At 45.2% G+C, this 17,858-nt stretch overlaps 1 long non-coding RNA gene across 1 annotated transcript; it reads left to right on the top strand.

Moving 5' to 3' along the window:
- The first annotated feature begins 98 nt into the window (after positions 1-98).
- Positions 99-9,974, top strand: LOC122466285. Its single transcript, XR_006291682.1, has 4 exons — positions 99-378; positions 6,914-6,984; positions 8,499-8,716; positions 9,358-9,974. It is a non-coding gene; the product is annotated as an uncharacterized LOC122466285 (long non-coding RNA).
- The last annotated feature ends 7,884 nt before the right edge of the window (positions 9,975-17,858 follow it).

The raw sequence follows: 17,858 nt of genomic DNA, 5'->3' as shown, positions 1-17,858 counted from the left end.
CGTGTCCCCTTTAAACTGGGGCCCCTCCCCCCCCGCGGGATAAAGCCCGTCTGCGAAAGAGCGAGCCCCGAGCTGGAAGCAAGGATCCCCCCCCGCTTGGCTAAGCGCAGGGAGGCTGGAGTGGAGTGGAGTGGAGTGGAGTGGAGTGGAGTGGAGTGGAGTGGAGTGTCTGATCACAGCGCCTGCCGCAGGTCCCCCGGGCACTGGGTCTGCAGCCAGCTGCTGCAGGGAAAAGCTCCTGTCTCGCCAGCCTTTCCAGCCCCAGCCAACGCTTCCCCTTGCGGTCTGCTTCCCCGGAGATCTTCCCACTCCCTCGGGGGCTTGCCCCTTGAAACAGCAGAGCGTGTCCATGCAACAATGCAACCCGAACTGGACCGGGTATGGCTACTGCCTTCTGACCCGTGCAGCCACCCGCAAGCTGATGGCTAATGTCTGGGTACAGCAGCCCAGCGTGTAAAGGTGCCGCCCCTCTGTGGGAGACGCTGTTATACTAGAGTGAACCCAAGCCAGAGGTTGATCTGCACACCCACTCAACCAGCTCTTTAGAGAAGGGGGGGCTGAATTTCTTCACGCTTAGGCCACGTAAAGCTTTCCTCTTGTGTTGAAGGGAAAGTGTCTTGTTCACATGGCAGACCTGGTTTTCATCGCTGAACTTTCCACGTGGGTCCCCCTAATAGAGCTAGGCGCAAAAAGAGGCGTTTTGAACCCCTCAGCAATGGATCTGGGCCACCTTTCCACCCTGAGTGCTTTTAACTTAATATTTGTTATCATTAATATTATAAAGGTAAATTGAAGATGAAGTTTCCTTAATGGGGGTGAGCTGGTATAGACTGAAAGCTAGCCCTTTAGCATTGCATACAACAACATCCCTACAAATTAGTTCAGTGTGAAAACGTTATTCCTATCTTTCACTGATGGGCTTTCAGCAGAGGCATTGCAAGATCATTTTCTTTAGGTGAAGCAGCGCTAGTGAAAACCAGCATAATTAAAGGTGTGTTTAATTGGCCACAATTAACCATCCCTCCCAGACCGGCTGGGTTAATTAACCAGAACTGTGGGTTCTAATGAGGCTTTGATGAATTGCTTTACAAGTTTGTTGGGAGTGCAAGGTCAGGTCAAGCAGGAATGGTGTATTTCAGTGTGTTTGAGAACCTTCTTTTCAGCGGGGTTGCTGGGAGCAGCAGATTGCTATCAGGAAGGTGGAGGTGACTAGAAAATAGACAGCAGATTCATAATAAAGCTGGCTGAGGTCAGTCTTAATGAAAAATAGCTATCTTTTAACTCTAATTTAATACCTAGGCAATCCTAGCATCCAAAGACATTTTGGGCTTGAGTTAGCATTTCGAGTTTTAATCTCCTCCTGGAACAATGTTTATAACCTATCCTGGTGCACTGAGTGTCTGAGATCTACAGGTATAAATCATGGATAGCTATGGGGGTTTCAAGAACTGAATCAGAGTTGGAATCTCTGGACAGCCTGCTATGTTAGTTTTTTCTGTTCAACGTATGTCAGTTCTGAGGCTGATTTAATTTCAATGGAAGCAAGCATGCATCCTTGATTCCCTAAGTTTCTTCTGCTGATTTTAAGGGGTGCAACATTCTTGATTCATTAAATGTCAGGGTTGGATTAAGGCAGGCTGGGGTCCCATGCACCTCTTCACATGGCTCTGACCTTATTTGATGTGAGAATGACAAGGGCCCAGGTCTACAAAGGTGTTTAGGTTCACCTCACTTAAAAACTACTTGCTTACAAAATCAGACATAAAAATGTGTCCTAACTTTCACTGAAATCAAGGGCCCCCTACATAAAAGTTGGTTGGCTCATTCTTTTTGTTGGCCAGGCTAAGCCCTTCTCATGTTCTGGACTACTGCTCATTACCTCCAGGCAGGCTGGTGCCTATCACAGAAGAGGGAGGACTCAACTGTTAACCACCCAGGCAGACAACACTGTTGGAGAGGCAAGCTACTGACACCACTGCAGCAGAGCTGCCCTCCCCAGTCCAGGGGAGAAGAGCAGTAGGTTTCAGCGTTACCATCCCATTGAGATGTATGGGACAGTTAATCTCTTGCAGTTATTGTTTCATGACATTGGCAGACTCAGGCAGATGTCAGTGTTGGTTACACCTGAGTCAGCACATAACTCCAGGAGCGGAGACCATAGGCATTTGTCTGTGCCTTAATTGACTCTAGTAAATATATTTGCACAATAGCTATCTGTTCAAGTTCATTTATTGGTCGTGGGGAAAGACACCAACCCAAACTAAGGATCTGCCAATTTTTTGTTTTAAAAATCATCTTTTATTGTTTTGGGAGAAGGGAACAGTTCACTCTTCTGCTCGTAGCGGGGAAGTGCTGGACTTCTTTAGTCAAACGGTATGGATCTAAAGCTGAAAAGCAGGGCTCCAGTTTTCAGCCGAAATGGAAAAGTTTGGGTCTGAAAGTAAGGTTGAATAACTGAAGTATATTTAAAAGGCTATGATTATGTTTATCATATTCTGCTCACTGATTAGCACAACTGTTTAGATCCCTGACACTGAAATATGTTTCTTCACTTACCCTGAAAATGTGTATGCACCTGCTTCGCTTTCCCCATGTATAGTTCTGCAATGGAACTATGCACATGAATAAAGGTAAGCAGGGGTTTAAGACCTTGATCCTGCAAAGTCTTTAACTTGACTTACAAGGGACTCCCCCCATTTATAAAGTTAAGCGTGTGTGTTAGTGTTTGCTAGATCAGGGTGTAAGTGTTTGTGGTCTTGAGGCTTATATTTTGCACATAGGATCAGTTTATTAGTGTAGGTCTGTTAGTGAATTAATTTCCTCTGTTAGGCAGAAAAAAATCAATATAGAAGATAAGGGGGGGAAAAAAAATCTTAAATCCAGCCACTGCTTCCTAGCAAACAATAGAACCTCCCCTTATTGTCCCTCCCCCTAAAACAAACAAACAGTGGGTCATTATCAATTTAACATAAAGAAGGGCCCAAGCTGTGCACCTCAGATCCTGATCTTTCCCTCCCCCGAGCTCAGGGGCACTGAACAGAAACCGCTCATTCGTAACCCAGCGGGCTCCATTGACATCACTGTGTCTAGGACCGTGGGAAAGTAGGCCCTGGAAATGCTGCTGCCCTTGCCACTCAGTCTTTGTGCTCGTTTCCCCTGCAGATGTTGATGTAAGAACGAATTCCTCCGCTATCCACCTGGTCTCCCTTAATAACGAAGTGCATATTGTTGAGAGTACAAATAGCTGAGCAGGTGTGAAACAGATCAGTGCAAAAAACTCTGCCATGCTTCTGAGATGGATTTCCTTGTTGTCTGTTCATACTAATTGAGACTCAAGAGAGTCTGACGCTGCAGACCCAGCTTTGCTAGAGCAGTTCTTGGCTTGAAGTTGGTACTATTAACTTGTTCCTGTTCTCCTTGTTCGGTCACTGCACACTGATGCCTAGATTCCCGTGAAGGCACAGGTGGGGAATATGCTGTGGAGGAAGTACTGCATGATAGAATAATGCATTTGCAGAACAATTTGATTGATAAACCTGACGCTTTGCCAGAGACGTCTTTGCCTTTTGAGTTTAGATTTGGTTTCTGCGGTGAATGCACACAAATAGTTTTACTAACAGCTGGCTGTGCTGAAGAAATCCTTTGGAAGAACACGCCAGAGACGCTGCATACAGCTTGCCTTCTAGTAGAGAAACAGCCTGTTCCTCTTGCTCACTAGCCAGGGTAGTGGCTCTCAATCTTTCCAGACTACTGTACCCCTTCCAGGGGTCTGATTTGTCTTGCATACCCCAAGTTTCACCTCACTTAAACTACTTGCTTACAAAATCAGACATAAAAGTGTCACAGCACACGATTACTGAAAAATTGCTTCCTTTCTCATTTTTACCATATAATTATAAAATAAATCGATTGGAATATAAATATAGTACTTACAATTAATAGTACATAGCACAGTATAAACAAGTCATTGTATGAATTTTTAGTTTGTACTGACTTTGCTAGTGCTTTTTTGGTAGCCTGTTGTAAAACTAGGCAAATATCTAGATGAGTTGATGTACCCCCTGGAAGACCCCTGCGTACCCCTGGGGATACGCGTATCCCTGGTTGAGAACCAATGCTCTTGATAACAAGAAAGGTTCTACTATGCCAGTAGTTTTGTATCACTTATACTTTTTTGTACATTCTGTGTTGAGTACACAAGGATCCTTTTCTCCAAGAACCATGCTACCATTTTGGTTTGGTAGCGCTTCACATCCACTTTGACTCACTTTGCCCAGGTGTTTCATAGATTTTAAGGCTGGAAGGGACCATTCAAGACATACAATTTCACATAGGAATTCCTGTATCTAGCCCAACAATCTGTGATTGGTCAGCGGAGGGTTGAGCACAATGTCTCAGCTAAAGAGGCAATCAAGTGACAAAGAATTGGCGGAATGGAAGCTTAGAGTGGCAGCATCTGTGATCCTGGGAGCCCCACAATGCCAACTGGCAGAGGGCCCCCCAAACAGTAACGCCCATCAGTCCTGACACACTCATTGCCCCCAACACACTGTTGTCATAATATATATCCCAAGGGTGTCATATAAGGTATCGCATGTAAACTGGTGACACCCTGTTCAGGAGTACCATTGACTAAAGGATGGATGGATGGTTACGCATCTGTGCTGGAAATATGTTCCGGGGCAGACTTGATAAACACATTTGGCATAGACAGAGGTACGTGGATTCACCTGTCTGAGTCAAGCTTTGTAAGTTAGAGTACAGTGGAAAATACATTAACATATAAGGTAAACAAAGCCATCAAGCTAAATAATTGTGGGGAGAAGATTGTTTAACAGTCATGCCAGGGTCAGAATCTGCAGCCCAGGAAGCCTTCCTGGATCTTGAGGCAGAAACAATGGACTTTGAGTAATAAAAAGGGAGCATAAAGACCTTTTGGCTATCCAACAGAGGGGACGTAGGGTACAGTACCCTTTGAGCCTGTGAAAGTTGGATCCCCTAGTTCAGGGGTTCTCAAACTTCTTTGCACCGTGACCCCCTTCTGACAAAAAAAAAATTATGACATGACCTCAGGAGGGGGGACCAAAGCCTGAGCTCGCCCAAGCCCTGCTGCCCTCGGTGGGGTGGGGTGGTCAAAGCAAAAGCCTGAGCCCCACTGGCCTGGGCAGGGGGGCCAAAGCTGAAGCCCAAGGGCTTCAGTCCCAGGCAGGGGGCCTGTAACTTGAGCCCTGCCACCCAGGGTGGAAGCCCTCAGGCTTTGGCCTGGGGTGGTGGGGCTCAGGCTTAGGCCCTGAGCCCCAGCAAGTCTAAGCCAGCCCTGGTGACCCCTTTGGGGTCCTGATCCACAGTTTCAGAACCACTGCCCTAGTCTGGAGGGTTAGGGATGCTGGTAACTTGAGGTAAGTAAGAAAACTGCTTAGGCAAAGATTGTAACTTGCTAAAATTAGGTTTTAGTCACTGGAAAGTGTTTTGTTTTGTTTGTAATCATACCTGTCTCTTTTATTCTTGTTTAGTATCACTTAAATCTCTGTTCTTTGCTAATAAGCTTATTCGTGTTTTATTACAAAACCATCTCCGTGCTGTGTATTAAAGTGAAGCGTGAGACTTCAGATAACCTAATAGGCTGATGTGTGCTCTGACTTTTCGGAGGCGGCAAACGTAATAATTTCTGTGAGTGTCCAGTGAGAGGGACCGGATGCTGCAGGGAGATGTCTCTGAGGTTCACTGATCATGTGCAAGGCAAGGTTTGGCCTGGCAAAGTCTTGAAGTGTTTGCTGGCCAGACAGACAGGCAGGCTGGTGTGGCAGGGAGCTGACACCCAGCTTAGCAGCGGCAAAGCTCTCGCTCATGCTAAGACACAGCGGCTCAGAGTTCTCTGTGTTCTGAGCACGACATCTGTGGAAGCCTACAGAGCACTGCAACTACTCTATAGCGGGTGAACTTAAAGTGTAACCATTTTTAGACAAGATGTAGAATAGCATGATAAAGCTGAGATGTTTGTTTTATCCCAGTGATGAAAGACCATGGTAATAGACCACAGCAGTAACACTAATGCCTGACCTGGGGGAAGAGAAGGCATATATGCTTATGGCAGATGCTCATTTCTTATTGCTGTGGTTAGATAAGTTTGGAGCATTCCCTTGCTTCTTAGGGGTACAATTATATTTTTCCCTGCCTACATTAAGGCAATTCACACCACAAAACTACACCAGTGTAATTAACCCCTCGTGTTGACAGTCTGCATTAGTGCAAAGCAGGGCAAACAGAGAGATAAGAGTGATACTGATTGACAGCAGCTGAGGATTTGAGCCACTATCTCCATTTCACATATGAAGAAATGGAGGTAGAGAACTGAAGTGAGTTGCTTAAAGCAACTGAGGGGGGCAATGTCAGAATTAAGGAATTCCTGTGCATAATTTTCTGTCAACTGAGGGATAGCTTTTTATACTGGGAGGAGGGGCATCCTACAGTCAGTGTGACTATTCGTAAGAGTCAGGACAGTTTGTCTGAGGAAAAGTTAGAGGATCAGTCCCTCTGACAACTCTACCTAGAGTAAAGCTGCATTAAAAGTATAGAGTATAAATAATCTGAGGGTCTGTGTATTTATTTATTTATTTTTACATGCTTGAGTTCATGGCAGCATAGATCAAAAGAGGTTTGCTCTGAATCTCTTCCAGCGATCTGCACATCAGCGCACCTTCCTAAAAAAAATGCCCTACTTGCTCAGTCATGTTTGCCAGCACTTGCCGGCTGAAGTTCTGGTATCTTTTTCTTTAAAAGCTACGTTTCTGGACATGCAGTAGTGGGGAGGGGAGATGGGGTAATGTCGAGGGCGGGGGGGAGCCAAAACTACAACACTGATAAACGTTAACCCTTATAAACCCTTGAGTATCATTGTGTTCCTTTTACCCAGCAATTCTGAAAAATTCGAGGCCAAATCCTGCTTATATTACCCATGTAAATGAGGCTGCCCTTGGGACTGAGGTGAGCGGGGTTTGGCCCTGCAATGCTACCCCTACTTCATTTCTCTTCAGGTCCTCTTTTTTTAAGAAGGATGATCCAGTAGTTAGGGCACCAACCTGGGCTCTAGGGAACCTAGGTTCAATTGTCTGTTCTGCTAGAGCAGTGGTTCCCACACTTTTGAGAGTCGTGCCCCTCCCTTACCCCTGTCCGGGCCCCCCTCTTCCCTGGATCCTCTGAGATGTGTGTGTGGACAGGGATAAGGGGGCCAAGGCTGGAGCCGCAGCTGGGAGTGGGGCCGAGGCTCTGGCCAGGGGTGGGAGTGGAGCCACAGCCAGGCTGTGCCGAGGCTGGAGCCAGGTGCAGGGCCAGGAGCCAGGTGCAGGGCCAGGAGCCGGGGACGCAGCTGGGGGCAGAGAGAGGCTGGGTGGTGCTCCCTCTCCGCCCCTGTGGGGGCTGGCCCAGGGCTGCTGTGCCCCCCAGACATGTCCCATACTTTAGGGACCTCTGTGCTACAGACTTCCTGTGTGACCTTGGGCTAATCACATAGTCTCTCTGGCCTGGATCCACACCAGGATGTAGGTGTTGTGTTGCAACATCTAACTTTTAGGCACCTAGAAAAATTACTGAGATCCACAGAGTCTGAATTAGGTGCACAGCCTCCTCTACAATGAATGCAGAGAGATAAGCTCCTCAGAAAGTGATCACAAAAGGCAGCGTGCTAGGCAGGGAGCTGCCTAAACTAGCCAGTGGCAGATGCCAATCAGAGGGTATGTCATAAACCCCACCCCCTTGTGGAGATAGGCACCTAAATCCAGGCTGCAGGGAGACACCTATTGCAACTAGCAGTCCATAGGCAGGGACCCCTCTCGGGGAGTCAGGTGGCTTAGGCACCTAAGCTGTTTCTTGTGAGTCTGGGTTAGGCACCTGTCTCTCTTCCCTACAAAACGGCAGGAAGAGGAGGTGCTCAGCTAATAACTTGTAGCCCAGTGGTTAGAGAACTCATCTCGGATGTGGGAGAGCCAGGTTCAATTCCCTCCTCTGTTAGATGGGGAGAAAGAACGGAAGGCAGCTCTGGGATATTCTGAGGTGCGGCTCCCTCACTCTCCCGGTAAAGGTATTCAGCTTTGGATAAATACTTGAGTCTTTGGGCCAGGCATAGCAGGAGAAAGGGAATGACGCTATAGCCTGATGTCTGGGAGACCCACGGTCCAGTCCCCCTGCTCCAGGAATTCTTTAATTGTTTACGCACAGTAGAACAGCTCAACAGGGGAGACTGTGGGAGTCCCAGATTAGATGCTCCCACAGCTCAGTGGTGGCGCCCTCTCCTGGGAGGTAAGAGATCCCTGTTCAAATCCTGTCTTCCCCTCTGCCTGAGGGGGCAATTGAACCTGACTCTCTCACACCCCAGGTGAGCGTCTAACCTTGGAGCTTGGCAGTTCATAACCCCAGTAACTCTGGGCCTGAAAGTAAAGAAATTGCTTGAGCCCCAGCACCTCTTTCATTACAAATTAAACACTGCCTCTGCTTCCCACTAGATTTTGGATAGGACCCGATCTGCAAGATGGCTTCTGAGCACGCCTTTCTCGGGGGAGAAAGGCGCTCCTCTGCCTGTCTTCCTCCCGGTTTGTGGATCGCTCTGGCTCTTAGGCAGGAGATAGGCATCCAGACGCCTAGAGGGAAGCAGCAGTGTGCATGCCCAGAAGCAGAAACGTAGGCACAGAGGGAATGTTTACCCTGAAAACGTAGGCATGAGGTGAGTGCAGGTGCCTCCTGGGTTAGGTAGCATCCAAGTGGTGGTGGTGGTGGTGGTAGTGGTGAGGGGTTGTGGATCACAGGGGTGTCTAAAACTGGGACTATGTCTGGGGTTTAGGGGCTTAAGTACCTTTGGGATCTGGGCATCTCCAAGTCCCCATCTGAACAATGGGGAGAATATCCCTGCCCTGCCTAAACACATTAAAGATTGTGAGGTGCTCATGCTACGGTGGGGAAGCACATAACTACCTTACCTAGATAGACAGGTTATGAAGTACACTTGTTCTAGGGGCGTGTCCTATAGAAACGGTATGTGAGGTGGCAGGTATGCTGGGGGGCTTTTTTCCCCAGCAAACCCCCCCCCCCAACTTCCTGGAGTTGGAATCTTCAAAGCCTCTGCTTGTGTCTACTGCAAGATATTGCCCTTCCTTCAGCAGGAGACTGTGAACCCTGATATGAATGGGACAGGAATTAATTTGAAATACACAGCTAAGGATTCGACCTTGCTCACGAAACTTATCTGTTCAGCTTCTGACATCCCATGTTGAATACTTTTAAACAGGGCTACTATTTCTCTCCTCTTTACTTTTTTTTTTTTTTTTTTTTAAAAACTATTGTCCCTAATGCCTACTGTTTGGAAAGCACCAGCAACGGGGCGAGGAGAGACACAACTAGCCACCGTCCGCCGAGAGCACAAAATATGCTGCATGCTGCGACTGCGGAGTGCAGCCAACAATTACACACACCCTGTGAATGGTGCAAGCCAATTAATAGGATGATGAATCATGCAAAATGCATAGTTACCATAATGATGAATTGTCATGTGGCCCTAATGACCAATCAGTTAATTTTATTTTGAAAGTTGATTAAACCAACAATGTGGCTTTGTGCATTGTTTAAATGGAGTGATTCAATATCTGTCTTGGTTCTCCCTCCCACAAGTAGTATTGCTGGAGAAATGTATGAAATGGAGCTTCTGCTATCTGTCTGAGGTTTTACTCTAGTACTCATCACCCCAGGATCGAAGCACTGATCAAATTTAGATCAGGGTAGTGTTGTCCATAGAAGATTTTGCTCTTTGCCCCCTTCAGGTTTTAGGAAGTTCTGCTTGGTTTTTGTCCCTCTCACCCCACCCCCATCATCTTCTGTTATAGTTGGAAGCATTTGGTAAACAGGTGGGTCTTGCTTCATGTTCTGAAGATGGCTAGGGTTTGGCTTAGTCTTATCTTCTTCAGAAGTTCATTCCACAGTTCAGAACCCTTGACTGAGAATGTGCTGTCTTCTGTTATCAAAACTTAGAAAGTTCATGAGATCTGACTTGCCCCAGAAAAGCACAGCTGTCTCATGTGAGAAGTGGTCTCTGGTGTAGGTAGGACCTTGAAGTTCAACACCAAGTCTATGGAGGGTGGGGTGTTCTGTTCTCAGTGATTTATCCTGCTGAAGAGGAGAGCCACTGTGATCTGCGCAAGACATCTCCTAGTGCTACATCTTTCAAATACTCCATGGCGCTGGCTTTTGTGCGATTAGGCATTTATCCCAGTGCATTCTCAGGTATGCAGATAAGAACAATGTTTGAATTAAAGTGACTCACTCAATTTGATTTAGCTCTAAATTTGCCCCCTGCCTGATGTTTGGGATCAGATTCTGCTCTAGATAATGGGCAAGGCTCTGAGGACAGAAGGTGGCCACAAATCTTTCTTGATTTTAAAAATGCTAAATACCCATTGGCCCTAGACCTGTGTCCCTAAGGAATTAAAGAAATTACAGCAGCCATTAATGACAAACTGCAAGTAATTCCACTTAAAATTATGACTTTCCAATGTGCTGGGGGGGCTTGACCCCGGCTCTGCCCCAGGCCCTGCCCCCCTCCACTCTTTCCCTCAAGACCCCACCCTGCCTCTTTCAGCCCCATCCCCCAAGGTCGCTGCATCCTCGCTCCGCCCCCTCCCCGCCAGAGCCTCCTGCATGCCGTGAAACAGTTGTTTGCAACGGGCGGGAGGCATGGGGATGGAGGGGGAGGTGCTGATCGGCAGGGTCTGCTGGGGGGCAGGAGGTGCTGGGAGGTACTGAGGGGGGCCTGCCCGTGGGTGCTCACCCACCATTTTTTCCTTGTGGGTGCTCCAGCCCCAGAGTACCCATGGAGTAGGTGCCAATGATTCTACCTCCCTTTCCTGTTTTCGAGTGGCCATGAGACAAAGGGATCAGACTAAAACCTTCTTTCTCTTGCTTGACAGATATTTACTTGCACTGGCCCAGTCACGCCTTCCAGACCTGGAGAAGAGCTCTGTATAGCTCCGCCCTTTCTCTCTCTCATCAAGAGAAATTGGTCTAGTAAAAGATATTACCTCACCCAGCTTGTCTCTAATGCCTTTCAGGGAAGAGTCTCACGTTGCGGGCAGTATGGAGGGAAAAAAGCACATCAGTCCATTTTTATTTGTCTTTAATCACCACCTTTAAGAGCAGGTCCATAAAAAGCCTTCCCAGCAGCACACTCACTTACAAGCTTGAAACAGCTGTCATTGGCCGATCCCTCGGGGCAAGTCATTGTTACCTAGCAATTACTGGGAGCTACAAGCTTTCAGAGGAACCTGTTCATGAGTTTCACAAACATGTCCTGGGCTTTAGGTTGGAAATATTCTTTGTGCGCTGAATTTTGTAAAATACATTTTTCTATACTTCTTTTGTCAAATGATCTGCCTGAATCTAATTGTCTTTGACCCATGTGAGTGTGAACCAAAGCAGCCTAGTGCAGACACTTTCCTTCAAGCTTCAGGTAAAGCTCTATAAAACAGAGACAGTATTAACTGCACCTCATTGCACTTTGAACTTGCTGAAACATGGATAATTGAATCTTATCTGGAAAAGAAATGTAGCGACTATAATTCTCCATGCATTGTGCTATTATTTTGGTAAAGAAAAAGGTAGAAGAGTCTTATGCAAATCATATTAAAGAGTTGGAGAAGTAGAATATAGCTTGGTTTTCCATATCAGCCAATATTTTATTCTATGATAGATTAGTGCAATAATAAGGACCAACAAAATTGCAGGAGTCCTTCCTATTTTAGCAGATAATTCAGCTCTTGTTTGAGAGATGGAACACTGTACAAACAGCCAATTTTTTATAAATAGTAAATAATGTTCTTGCTTTTGAAGCTATCACATTTGCTTCCTCCTCCCCCTCCCCCCCCCAGTCCATTGGTACTATCCAACTGGTCTGTGACTTTTCAGAAACAATTCAGGGGTTTGATCATTTTGGCTACATGCCCACACACATTTACGCACCTCCCTATCTCTTCTTAGGAGCTCAGTCTATTTCCAGCTGGCAGACTTACTGGGATGCAGGTAATTTACATGCATGTGTAAATGTGTGCAGAAAAGTTAAGGATCCAAGTAAGTGTGTGCAGAGGTGGGTCCTGAGTTAGCCATTTCCTGGAACAAGATTCATGTTATACAGATCCATTAATTTCTATATTGCCACATTAGTAAGTATCCTTTTATCCACTGTTATTGATAGCTGTTTTTTTACAGCTTTAATTACTCCCTAATTGCCCGTACTCTTGGCTTTTTTTTTTTGTAATTTGTGAAGATGGATTGTAAAAGGAGTTTAGCATCTCTGGCATTTTAATCATTAAATTTCAGCCCAACCCTCACCTAATAGGGGTGCTTCTTTTCCTGGAGAAGAGCTACACTTTTCACTCTGACATTTGTCAAGGACTTCCTGATTTCCTTTAACCCTTTGGGTAACATCAACTCAATTCTCTTTTTCTGCCTGAATATTTTCCCTTCAAACCAAACTTGCACTTTTCATCCTCAAAGTTATATCGGTACTACTCATCTGTAGGACAGTAGCATCTAGACACCTCATTGTGCTGGGCACTGCACACCCAGCAAGAGGCCATCCCTGCCCCGGAGAGCTTACTTACCAAGACAGGCAAAAGATGGGAGAAAGGATGGGGAACAGAGAGAGATTCAGTGGTTTATACAAAGCTACATAGTGAGTTTGTGGGTATGACAGAGCTGGGAATTTTACCTACATCTCCTGGGTCCCAGTCATGGCTATTGTATGTTCTATGATATTTATGGGGCATCTTAGAGCTAATGATCATCAAGCTCTTTACATACATTACTTAATAGAGCCTCACATCAACCCATATTTAATGGGGACCACATCCTGAAAGAAATCTTTCCCAAATCCCCTCTTCTGGCCTTCAAACAGCACCCTCCACCTCACCAAAATCATCATCAAAAGCAAGCTTTCCACAGACCCAGACATGCCAACTCAAAGCAGCGCCAGACCCTGCCAGAACAACTGATGCAAAACCTGCAGACATATCTCCACTGCTTCAATGATCAATAACCCACACAAGAAACCTGTCAAGATCCAGGGCTCCTACATATGCTTATCACAACATACGGTGTACCTCTTCCAGAGCATCAAATGCCCCAGTAACAACCATGCGAGTGAAACCAGACAATCATTGCGTTCTCAAATGAACTCACAGGAAAGTGATAAGTCAAGAACACCCTATCACCCTTGTCACAAAATGATCACTCCACATTAGACCCCTTCATCCTCAAAGGAAACCTTCACAACCCCTTCGAAAAGATGGGCCTAGAGCCCTAAATCCACTAGACACCAAAAACCAAGGTCTCAACAACAATACTGGTTTTATTTCTCATTACAACAATCTGTAACCCGCTAACCCTCCTATGCCCCAAGACCACAGAGGTGTTAATTACCCACTTCACTTTAACCACTCTCCTGCAACATCACAATCTGTCCCACCTTATGTTTAGCTGGGAAACTCATTAATTTTTCCCATTTGTGAAGCTTGAAAGTGTGTCTTTTCCACCAGCAGATGTTGGTCCATTAAAAGATATTACCTCACCCACCTTGTCTCTCTAACACCCCTGAGAGGCAGGTATGTGCTTATAGCAAAGCAATGACTCACTGGCACAGCGCCTTCTGCTGATTATCCTGGGAATTAGCTCAATTCCAGCTTGGAGCACCCTCTGCTGGCTCACCTGCCTTTGGCCCCATACCCCTCCTGGACCCCAGTGCCCTTTTACCTTGGGGTTCTGCCCCAGCAGTACCCACACACACTGAGTCTCCCCTCCCAGGAGAACCCCCAACAGCCACCTTGCATCAGTGGCTACTGTCAGTCGTCATCTAGCCCCCTCTCACTGGGGCAAACTGCAATCTGCAAAGGCCACTCATCATTGGCAAGGGGGTTGGATCAGCTGCCTCTGCTTAACCCTGGGCTACACCTCTGCAACCCCAGTACCTGCTTTGGCCTTCAACAAGGCCTGCAGCCTGGGGTTTTACCAGGCTGGAGCTCCCCAGCACTGCTCCAGTTCAAGTACCTTCCTCTCCCAGGCAGCCAGGTCCTTCTCTCTCCAGAGCTAGAGAGAGACTGACTCAGCTCTTGGCTCACAGCCCTTTTATAGGGCCAACTGTGGCCTGACTGGGGCGTGGCCCCAGCTGTGGCTGCTTCCCCAATCAGCCTAGCCTTTCACAGGAGTGGGGTAACTGCCCTGCTACAGTGCTACTGACAACATTACAGATGGGGAAACTGAGGCACGGAGCAGTTAAAGTAATTTTCCCAGTGTATCAGAATGGCTGCACACAGACAACTGCCGAAGTAGGCATCCCACAGGTAGCTGTGGATACAGTGCTAAATGTTAATTTGTTCTGTGATAGTATTAAATTGAATGCTAGCCAGGATAGTCCCCACTCTCTTCACAGTTATGTTTTACCTTTGATTTGTATAAAGAGCAAAACAGGCTGAAGGATATTTGCTGCACATTTCATTAGAAATTCGTTACAACAAGAAGCCCAGTCATTCCCATGATGCCTTGCTGGGGTGGGGAGTTAACAGAACACAGTTACCTTCTTATTCAAAGGCAAAAGTCAAATACGCTGAGCCAGCCTCCTAAGTTACTTCAGAAATGCAATACGTTTCCCTGATAATTGAAAGAGCTCTTTGAACAAGAAGATCTGTTAGATTGTGTGTGTGTGTGTTGTTTCTGGCTAATAGTAATCTTATTGCATTTCAGGTGAGCTAGGGCTGCATGTCAGGAAGGAGGTAGAACATTCCCTGGTTAAAAATGCACATTTTGTGCAAAGGAAAATGTCTTCATGGTTTAGGTACTGAATGAAGACAGGCAATCATTACAAAAGGATTGGTTTAAGTAAATAGATGCTTATAGATTATTTTACTTTTTTACATAACCACTGAGATTGTGGAAAGTGAGTAGGAGAAAAGTGATTTGAGCTATTTATCATGTCACACAGAAGCTAAATACAATGACTACACCACCATAGAGAATTGTTAAGGGAGACAAGATTTTTTTCTGCATTTCCTATTTTTCTTAGCTTTAAAGGGACCCTCCTTTTAAAAAATTCTCCTCTTTTCACTATTATGCCACCAATGAAGGGAAAGGAGAAAAGGGGAAAATATGTTAGACAAATTTTTCTTACCCCTGATCTTACTATCACTAAGCGCAGTGCTCACGATATGTTAGTTCCCTTTTGCCCCCTCCATGGTCATCTTTGACAGGATCTGACCTAGAACCAACTAAATCAGCAGATTGGAAATCTGATTTCACTTCTACCACGTTCCATTACTAATGACCCTTTAGAACTGGTTTTCCTTGCAACAAGCTCTTTCAGCTGAATGGGATGCATCTGAGTCAAAACTAAACTCTTCCAAAATAAACCCTAATTTAGAGCAGCACGCTACAGATGTAGGAAAGAATCATCAGTGAGTGTGATGATAAGATTAAAGATTTTTCTGTAGAGAATGATAACAGGCCCCACACCAGCAAGGATTTATGCACGTGAATGTACAAGAGGTCAATGGGACTACTCATGCTTACAATGAAGCATGTACATAAGTGTTAGTGGGATTGGGGCCAAGTGTTCTAATGGCCCAGTGTGCTTGTTCACCTTATTGCAATCATATTTTACCTGGTTTTTACTTCATTGATTGCAACTGGTCCTCCTTTAAACATAGTGAAAGTGTACAAGATACCCTTAAATATCCGCGGCTTTGCAAAACACCTCTAATTGGCATGTTACAGAGATTGTGGAATAGTTTGGATCTGGAAATGAAAAGCTAATCTGCAGTTTGTTAAAAATACAATGTCAGTTTTTCCTGATATCTCTGACATAACCTATAACAGATGCAGAATATTATTAGCTTTATCACATGAAGTCTCTCTGTGACGTTGCACTCTGTATGATTTTATGAAAGTATGCTGATGAGTGTGAATATAATGTAACTAAATATGCTTCATGCAAAAGGTCTCTTGTAAGGTATCATTACAAAGCTTATAATCTACTGAGTGTGGTCATCCTATTTGTATAAATGTATCACTCTTGTATCTGAAACTAGAAATATGAAATATAACTCTGAGGTCCTATTGTAGTTATGCAAAGTGTGGCCCATTAATGGTGGTTTGGAATCTTGATGGCTCCAGGACAATTACCTGTAGATGGCTCTGTTTTACTTGTAAGTCTTCCTGTAGACCTGTGGGCTGGCAAGTGGGTAATGAAGTCTTACAGTGACATGTGATCATGTCACCTGAACTGGAATCCATCTTTAACCTGGTGCTTTTCCATTGAGAAGGAGGGGTGGGAACCTAGAGAGGGACAAAGGATTGCAGCCGTATGCAAAAGATATATAAGTGGATGGAACAGAACAAAGGAGGGAGCCATTATGAGAAATCCCCTAGCTAACGCCTGCAAATCAATTCAAGTTCAGCAGTTTCTCGCTGGAGTCTGTTTTTGAAGTTTTTCTGTTGCAAAATTGCAAACTAGATACCATTAACTCAGGCTTGAATAGAGACTGGGAGTGGCTGGGTCATTACACTAATTGAATCTATTTCCCCATGTTAAGCATCCTCACACCCCTTGGTAACTGTCTGAAATGGGCCATCTTGATTATCACTACAAAAGTTTTTTCTCCTGCTGATAATAGCTCATCTTAATTAATTAGTCTCTTAGAGTTGGTCTGGCAACTTCCACCTTTTCATATTTTCTGTATGTATATATATCCTCTTACTATATGTTCCATTCTATGCATCTGATGAAGTGGGCTGTAGCCCATGAAAGCTTACGCTCAAATTAATTTGTTAGTCTCTAAGGTGCCACAAGTACTCCTGTTCTTTTTGTGGATACAGACTAACACGGCTGCTACTCTGAAACCTATCTGTATTCAGTTTTATTACTGCATTAGGCTTAGATTTGCGTGTTTTATTTTATTTTACTTGGTAATTCACTTTGTTCTGTCTGTTACTACTTGGAACCACTTAAATCCTACTTTCTGTATTTAATAAAATCACTTTTTACTTATTAATTAACCTAGAGTATGTATTAATACCTAGAGGGGGGCAAATAGCTGTGTATATTTCTCTATCAATGTTATAGAGGGTGAACAATTTATGAGTTTACCCCGTATAAGCTTTATACAGGGTAAAACGGATTTATCTGGGGTTTGGACCCCGTTGGGAGTTGGACATCTGAGTGTTAAAGATAGGAACACTTCTTAAGTTGCTTTCAGCTAAGTCTGCAGCTTTGGGGCACCTGGTTCAGACCCTGGGTCTGTGTTGAAGCAGACTGGCATGTCTGGTTCAGCAAGACAGGGTGCTGGAGTCCCAAGCTGGCAGGGAAAGCAGGGGCAGAGGTAGTCTCGGCACACCAGTTGGCAGGCCCAAGGGGTTTTCTGTGATCCAACCGGTCACATTCTCCTCTGGCTTTCTGGACTTCAGGACTATTACACACCAAACTTCATTTAACTGAAGATAAATTGTGTGTATGCAGATGTATATTCAATGCGATAATGCAAAGGGTTATCCTGATTGTCTCACCTTAATGACAAAAAACAGAACTAACTTCTTCTAGGAGAGGAACTACATACAAATGGTAAAATTCCTGGTGCAGTTGTACATCAATGCCTCAGGATACTTTATTTTACTATAACACATTTTTTTAGGTTTTATTTTTTTAATTGATGGCACGCATTGTGTTTATGACAAATGCTAGCTAAGAGGTGTGCTATATTCTTTTTACAGTTGCCTGGGCTTGATTCTGATTGCTCTTGCCTATGTAACTCAATAGACTTCAGTGAGATTACTCCTGA

This window comes from Chelonia mydas, chromosome 6, assembly GCF_015237465.2.
Source record: "Chelonia mydas isolate rCheMyd1 chromosome 6, rCheMyd1.pri.v2, whole genome shotgun sequence".
Classification (NCBI taxonomy): domain Eukaryota; kingdom Metazoa; phylum Chordata; order Testudines; family Cheloniidae; genus Chelonia; species Chelonia mydas.
This window is presented reverse-complemented; position numbering and strand designations above follow the sequence as displayed.